The following is an 8744-nucleotide window of genomic DNA, read 5'->3' as shown; positions in this document are numbered from 1 at the left end:
GCCAAGATCAAGCAACGTTTACAAGTGAAAGCAGTCCGAAATAAATATATATGGGTGAATTTTGATGTAATCCAATGGTGAGCAAGTGATTTAACACTAAAAAAAAATCTCCAAATCTCTTCCTATGAAGAAACAAACTCATTCACATCATGGAAGGCCTGAGGTTGAGCACATTTTCACACAGGGCCATGTTTTTGTTTTCCCTTCATAAAAAAAAAACCCCTTCATTTAAAAACTGCATGTTGTGTCACTTGTGTTATCTTTGATACATTTTTAATTTATGAATTTATTAAAGTTTATTTATTTTAGTAATTTAATTTAACAAAAACCCAACAATTCACTATCTCAACAAATTTGAATATGGTGATATGCCAATCTAGCCTAGAAATCTAGACGCACCCTAGCGGCAGCAAAAATTATTTTGCAGCCAGGTGGGTCTAGACACTCTCAATCCATAGGTTCCATGTGACGTCACTGTAGTTTATCGCCGCCATTTTTGTGTCCGCGCTACCTGTTTCAGTCTATGGTCACAGCAGCCGCAACTACCAGAGGAAGATCAACAAAACTCCCAGACTGTTCACAACAAGTATACAATATGCCCGGGATATGTTGTTCAGTTAGCTGTAAAAACAGTCATCAGAAAAAAAAAACTAACAACAGTTTTATTAGATCTCAGCAGTGCTCGAAGTGGGTCGGTATGCATATAGCGTACCGGTGTCATTCACGCAGGTGCTTTCCAAAGCAGGGTTTTTTTTTCGGCACAATAAGAGTACTGGAATAATAATTAAATATTGACTAAGATTGTGAATCAGTACATTATAACGAAAATAATGCCTTAAAATGAAAAGAAACATTTTTTTGCGATTACATCATTTTGAACCGATCAACTCGTAAGTCCAAAGATTTAGTAAACAAGAAAGCATTCAAAGAGCAAGTTCAAAACAGTGCTAATGCAGAGAATAGTGACTTACAGTACACCCAGATGCCGTAAATTATTTGTTTTCATTTGGCTTAAGAGCAAGAGTGTTTTATAGTTGAAGGTGTTTTAGATTATGCGGTGTTTAGTGAATTATGAAAATTAAATAATAAACGCTAAACTATTGTACTACATAGCGTTCGTCATTGCAACGCCTGCAGTAAAGTATATACATGTAAAAGGGTTCTCAAAAATAATCATATTTGTTTTGCTAAAACTATTGATGTACAATTACTCTAAAAATGATTTGTCATACAAAAATGGCACACAAGTTACACACAAACCATCGTCCCAAGTAAATGGTACCATTGTGAATTGTGACTGGCTGCACAAGTGGTGTAATAAACTAAATTAAACTAAAATGTTATTGCAGCCATATAGCTTGAATGAATAAAAATGCATATTTTAAATAAAGAAATCTCATGCTTTTGGTGCTTGAATTTGTGCTTCAATAATGAGATCCAGTTTTAGGAATACACAAGACGTGAAAGACGTCTTCCCTCAGGTATATTTTATGTTTTCTTGGCTTGCTGGATGTTGCGCTTATGCTCAATAATCTCATTTTTTTGCATTCGCCAAAACTAATTTGCCGACACCTAAGCGCGGACTGTGGGAATTAGTGCCGTCAGCGCGAGTCCCGTTCGCTGTGAAGTAAGTTAGTGACCAGCCGGCAGAGGATTCTTCAAGGTCTTAAAGCCTTCATCGAGCGACTACGTTCACAACAATTTACACTTTTTGTCCTAAACATACAATCAAGTCAAATACACAGTGTGGGAAGTAGTAGTAAAAAGTAATTTCTTATTTCAATTTATTATTAAATCTCATTGAGATGCGCTGTGTCTGTTGTCATATCGGACACAAACATGGCGGCGAGCATAGCGGAAGTGACGTCTTTGGTACCCATGAATAGACCTTCTAGCTGCAAAAACCCAAATTGGGTCAGGCCAATCACAACGCGTATAGAGTAGGCGGGGCGGGCTTAACATATGACGACAGAGTTGCGACGGCTGCTACTTGAAAAACAAAGAATGGCGGCTGCAGCTGTCGAACAGCGGTCTTTCGAATCGGCTTTGGCCGCGACTCTGGAGGACTTGGAGTTAAGTTTTTCTTTAAGAAACGAGCAAAGAACGGCACTTAAGTCATTTTTAAAAAAGGAAGATGTGTTTGGAGTTTTGCCGACTGGATACGGAAAAAGCTTAATATACCAATTAGCTCCGCTGGTGGGAAAACGCATGGGACTCAGCCACAACCCGCTTGTGATTGTTGTTTCACCATTGATAGCGCTTATAGAGGACCAGTTAAAGGAGGCTACAAAATTTGGACTTAAGGCCATGCAACTTGGCAAAGGCGACCAGGGGGACATTCGAAGCGGCCGATGTCAGTTGCTATACGGGAGTCTGATTGGTTGAAGCGCTATCCTATAGGGGTTATGCCCAACAGGCTTCCGTTTTCTGCTAAACAGGTCTCGTTGCTTCCGGTTCACGCGTTTTGCATATCCCTCTTTAAATATGAACATGATTTACTCAAGATTCATTCAAAGTAGACACTAAAAATGATCATAACCAATGTCCATCACATATGTGGATTGATATATAAAAGTTTTAAATTTTTATTCTTTTCACTAACATTTATATATAAATATCGAATGAAACGTCCACAATAAACAGCTGGCTTGTTTAACTGATTACCTTAAAAGTCCGTCGATATCGCCATTATTTATTACGGCTATTAACACGTTCTCCGACAAGCGGAAGCAATGAGACCTGTTTTCCGGGGTTGGTCATGTGACGTTCGACATAAAGCCTATTGCGTGCATAGGGATTTTGAGAGACAACCGTTTATCCCGCCCCTCGGAGTAAGCCGCGTCTATGGAGAGTTTCCAGACTAAACATCTTGATGTAAGTCTGGCTCGCCAGGCTAATGCCAATCAGCTAATCAGCTCAAAACACCTGCAACGTTTTCCTGAGCCTTCAAAATGGTCTCTCAGTTTGGTTCTTTAGGCTACACAATCATGGGGAAGACTGCTGATTTGACAGTTGTCCAGAAGACAACCATTGACACCCTTCACAAGGAGGGTAAGCCACAAACATTCATTGCCAAAGAAGTTGCCAAAGTCACTGCACTCATTTACCAAGAAATTTTAGAGCACTTCATGCTTCCTTCTGCTGACCAGCTTTTTTAATGCTGATTTGATTTTCCAGCTACCAAAAGCTCCAAAAGATGGACCAAAAAAGGCAGATGAGCTGAAGGCCACTGTCAAAGATGCCAGGTGGAATTGAGCCAGTAATTAAAGCAAAATGAGCCCCTACCAAGTATTGAGTACATATAGATATAAATGAACATACATTCCAGAAGGCCGACAGTTCACTAAAAATGTTTTTTTTATTGGTCTTATGAAATATTCTGATTTGTTGGTGGGTGGTTTTTGTTAAATGTGAGCCAAATCATCACATTTAAAAGAAACAAAGACTTAAACTACTTCAGTCTGTGTGCATTGAATTTATTTCATACACAAGTTTTACAATTTGAGTTGAATTACTGAAATAAATGAACTTTTCCACGGCATTCTAATTTATTGAGATGCACCCATCTGCATAACAGTGGAAACGAATCCCATATTTTCTAATAATATTACCAAGGGACAACATGTATATTAAAATAGCAGAGGACCTAGGACAGATCCTTGTGGCACTCCATACTTTACTGGTGATAATAGAGACGACTTCCCATTTAAATAAACAGAGTGGAAGCATTTGGACAGGTAGGATCTGAACCATCTTAAAGCCTGTCCTTGAATACCTGTATAGTTTTGCAATTGAACTATAAGTATGTCATAATCATAAAATCATAAAAAAGTAAAACTAGCAATGAGATGCAGCCTTGGTCATTTGTAATTTTTACAAGTGCAGTTTCTGCTGGTGGGGCCTGAAACCTGCCTGTAATTCTTCATAGAGATCTTTTTTTTTTTTTACAAGAAGAAGCACAATTGAGCAGACACGACTTTTTCAAAAATTTTAGACATAAACTGAAGTTTAGAAATGGGTCTGTAATTTGCCAGCTCACTAGGGTCTAGTTGTGGTTTCTTAATAATAATTGCTTGTTTGACTGTTCCTCTTTGTAATGCATGAAAAAAGCGATTCCAGTAGATTAGTAGATGTGAAATTGAAAACTTCCTGTTTTCAGATCAGTTTTCTAGCATTTTAACATTAAACCTAATTTCCCCTTGATTTCACCAGTTTTATAATGTGATTGTCTGTTGACGTAAACCACGAGAGATGAGCAGACAGGGTGTGCTCCTGCTGTTCTCCTTTAGCTGCGCAGTGCTTGTGATGGTATTGTCATGAGCGCTAAGTGTTTTTCAGTGTGCTCTGGTAATAGGCTGATAATAAGTGGGCCTGTCATTAACACACAGCTGAGAGCTAATTGCTGTCATGATCGAGCATCAAACTGTGCTAGCAAAGCCCCAGCATTCACTCCACTTTAACACCTCATAACCTTGAGCCTATTTCAGTGTTTATGATGCCTCCTAATATTATATCATATAAAAATCAGATGTTTTTACCTATTTGACTTTTTAAACTTTTATATTTACAGTCACAGTCATCCAAAATATAACATATTTTTATGTCTATTGTACGTTATCACCTGTATGTGAATGATTCTATAATTTATAATTTATGGTTACATTTGTAATTATTATAATGTGTTATATAATGAATTACAAGATGTTACAGAACAAAACAATATAATCATTTCTTGAATAGCTGAAAAAGATGATTTCTTCTTGTCTGAAATAGTAAATTGTGTAATCAAAGTATTTTATTGTACTTTTCTTTTGGTAATATTTTATTCATATTATTTATAAAAGTAGTCATTTAATAGTCACTAGTTCTAAAACAGTTGTTTTTTAAATAACGTTTTCCTTATGAAAATGTGTGTCCTTAAATCTTGTGTCAACTCTGTTAGCGTACTATACTTTGCCCAAATTAGTGGAATTATCTCCCACTATCTAACTATGTAAGATACAGGAAATGATGTCACTTTCCCCTCACTGATAAGATCTGAAGCACTGAGAAGTTTATGTGCTCTCTCTGGAAAAAAAATATTTTTTTTCTAAAAAGTACTAACACCAAGAGTTAATTTATAAAGTGTCAAAACTGTTACCACAGTATCAAAAGGAAAACAGAATACTTTGTGTTCTTTAAACATCTTTTAATTATGATTAAATTCGTGCCATGTTCTCATAGCATTTGTGTTAGAAAGTGATGTTTTTGGCAAAAAATAAATAAATAAATAAAATGGTCAATTCTGTTACCGTCAAACTCTGTTAGTACTCAGAGTTTAGTAACTACAAATAAAGGTGCTTTAAAAGTTTTTTTCACAGCAATGCCATAGAAGAACCCTTTTGGGTTCCACAAAGAACCATTCAGTCAAAAGTTCTTTAAAGAACCATCTTTTTCTTACCGTTTTATAATCTGAAGAACCTTCTTTCGTCACAAAGAACTTTTTGTGAAACAGAGGTTCTTCAGATATTAAAGGTTCTTTATGAAATCAGTTAGACAAAAAGGGCTCTTCTAAGGCATCCTGAAGCACCTTTATTTTTAAGAGTGTAAGGTAGAGTAACATTGCTGACGATGCGGTAAAATAATTGAAAGGTTCACCGGACTTTCTTTACAGTTCTGTTACTTAAAGTGTGAACTCTGTATATGATCTTACAAAAATCAACAAAATTTTGTCTCCTGAGACCCTGCGACCTCATATGAAGACATTACATTTTGCCTCTTGCCACAATGATAGTCAAATTTGTAAATCTTAGAGCAGTTGGCCACATTTAGGGACACTGCCCCCACCATCTTGTGGTGATATCACAACATTACACCATTGTCAGTGAGAAGAAAATGGCTGGAATATCAGCAAAAAAGTTCTACACCAGTTCCCGAAAGAAAAATGACCCAGGTAAAAAATCTATTCAAGTTATATGAATGAAACAAATGTATTTATGTACAATACTGTCTCTAGCATCATATGAGGACATCAGTAAATGTGAAGCACTCGTTTGAGGACATTGGGACTATATAATGTTATTTATTCTACCATGTGGTTAGCTAAACTTAGGAATATTTAGATGGATAGCAATAGCATTGAAAAAACAACATTTTTCTGTGTGTGTGTGTGTGAGCAGAGTAAATCATGGTAAATCACACTTGAAACATGGTAAATCATAGTAAATAATGCTACAATATGGTTTATCGAGGTGAATCATGCTAGAATCCTGATAAATCATTCTAGAATTACAACAAAATATGTTATCATTACAGCGAAACTTTCATTGTCAAGAGCAGAACGACTGCTCATGGCAATTGCAGACAACTCGGAGATGGTGGCCTTGAAAAACCCCATGCGTTGCAGAGCACAAGGCTACGGTGGCCGAGAGAACTCAATGCTCTGCAACCTAAGAAAACACATGCAAACAGAAAAAAACGACAACAAATAAAAAAACATCTTCATCAGTTTGGCTGCAAATCCTCGAAATGCAAACACAAATACGGAAACGCGCTGCAAACACAAAAAAAGTGCTGCAAAGACACGAACGTGCTTCAAACAATAAAAAAAGCACTGCAAACAAAAAAAAGCTCTGCAAACACAAAAAAGTGCTGCAATCACACAAACTTGCTGCAAACAATAAAAAAGCACTGCAAACACACAAACCCATCTAAACTTAATAACCCATCTGGGAGCTGATTATTTGTTGAGTGGCTGTTGGTGTTTGCAGCGCTTTTTTATTGTTTGCAGCATGTTCGTGTGTTTGCAGCGCTTTTTTGTGTTTGCAGCGCGTTTCCGTATTTGTGTTTGCATTGCGAGGATTTGCAGCGCCTGTGTTGTCAAACTGATGAAGATGTTCTTTTTTATTTGTTGTCGTTTTTTTCAGTTTGCATGCGTTTTCTTAGGTTGCAGCGCGTTGAGCTCTCTCGGCCACCGTACAAGGCTGCACTGGGAAATCACGTGTTCGATGCATGACATGCAATGTGCATCTGTGCTTGCAAAGTGAACGGAACTGCTTTGCAGCATTTCACACCGACCAATAGGGGCTATTCCAGACAGGCTGGAAAGATAGAGGGAGCTAGTTAGAAAAAAAGCCACTGTTCAAAGGCTGCTTTGCTGAATTCAACTGTTTTTGGACTGTTACAGTTACAGTTTGCACTTTAGCTTTTTTATTAGCCATGTTTCAGGCTGTTTACATTTTATGTAGGCTATACACTCTGATGTTTACATTTTCAAATAAACTGTGAAAATGTGTCAAATGAACTTTTTTACCAATGGAGTCTATTTGTGTCATACAGTAAGATAGACCCACTGTACTTGTATGAGGACATTCATTTTTGAGAGAACTACTTATTGTATTAAGCTGAAATTTTGAATTTTGACTAATTAGGACCTTCTGGCCCCAACAGCAAATAATATTTCCATAAAGTTATGATAGACCCACTGTCCTCACATGAGGACATCCTTTTATGCAAAAACTACTTCCTGTACAAAAACAATTATAGAACAATTATAAAATGCACACCAGGCAAACTCTCGGGTCTCAGGAGGTTAAAATCATATAAACATTATTGATGTATGTTTCCACCCTTATAATATATCTGGATATTGTATTTAATACATTTTCAGATGAAAAATATTTGCTCCTAGTGAACAGTTCTGTAAAGACAGGCATTTGTCTGTTTTGTCTAATGAAACAAGGATTTTCTTTTTCTTTTATGATTTATTGTTTTTTCTACACATTGCCTAATTTGTCCATAAGAGTTGACAAACAATACCATGAGGACATGTTTTTTTCATTAAAGTAAAAAAAAAGGAAGTTACTTGTGTTTGGCGAGCACTGAATTAATAAAATTAAATGTGTTCAATAAGATACTAGTGAAAAAATATGTTAGTGAACTTTTTTTCTTAGCCTTCTTTAACTTTTCTGTGTATTTTTTGCGACTTTAGGGCCCCCTGCAGGTAATTGAGTGGAATTCACTATCGTAAATATACCATTCTCGTAATTATAATGGATAGCTGGACATAAACGTAATTCTCAGAAGAAAAGTCTGTGAACATAAACTCGCAATTGCGATGAAAAAAATACAGAATTGTGAGTTAGAAATCACAATACCTTCCATCGATAGCTGTGTTTTTGTGCTTTGCTGCCTTAAAACCATCCTCTGTTTTCACGAAATTAGCCCTGCGTCCCAATGTGCATACTATCCATCCTATCTGCCCTAAATAGTATTGAAAATTACTAATATCACATATAATTTAGAATGAATAGTAAGCACATTGGCACGCAGGCAATTTGAACTTACGCAAGTTTGGTCAGTTACCCGGATGCAAGGCTATATTGGAGATACTTGGATGTAAACGACAGCCTTAATTTCACGGTAAATGTAAAGTTACTACTGAATATGTTGTTCTGCTAATGCTGTCTAACCCACAGGAAAAAAACGTGTGGAAGCAGCTAAATCATATAGAGAAGGACTTAGTAAGGGCGCAATATTTGGACAAACTAAAGTTCCGTGGTAAAGGTAGATACTAGCAGTATTAATTAAGTTATTAGCCTAATATTTCACCTACCTGACTGGAAATGATAAGAACAAACATGAACGTTGGAAAATCCTGGTTTAGTTTGGCCAACCACAAACGCCTTTTGTTCTTCAGACAGTTTTTTGCAATCTACTCTTTGATTTGTTATGACTTTTGGCAGTCTATACAGTACTCCAAAGGT

Source organism: Garra rufa, chromosome 23, assembly GCF_049309525.1.
Source record: "Garra rufa chromosome 23, GarRuf1.0, whole genome shotgun sequence".
Taxonomy (NCBI): Eukaryota; Metazoa; Chordata; class Actinopteri; order Cypriniformes; family Cyprinidae; genus Garra; species Garra rufa.
Note: the sequence above shows the minus strand (reverse complement) of the source record.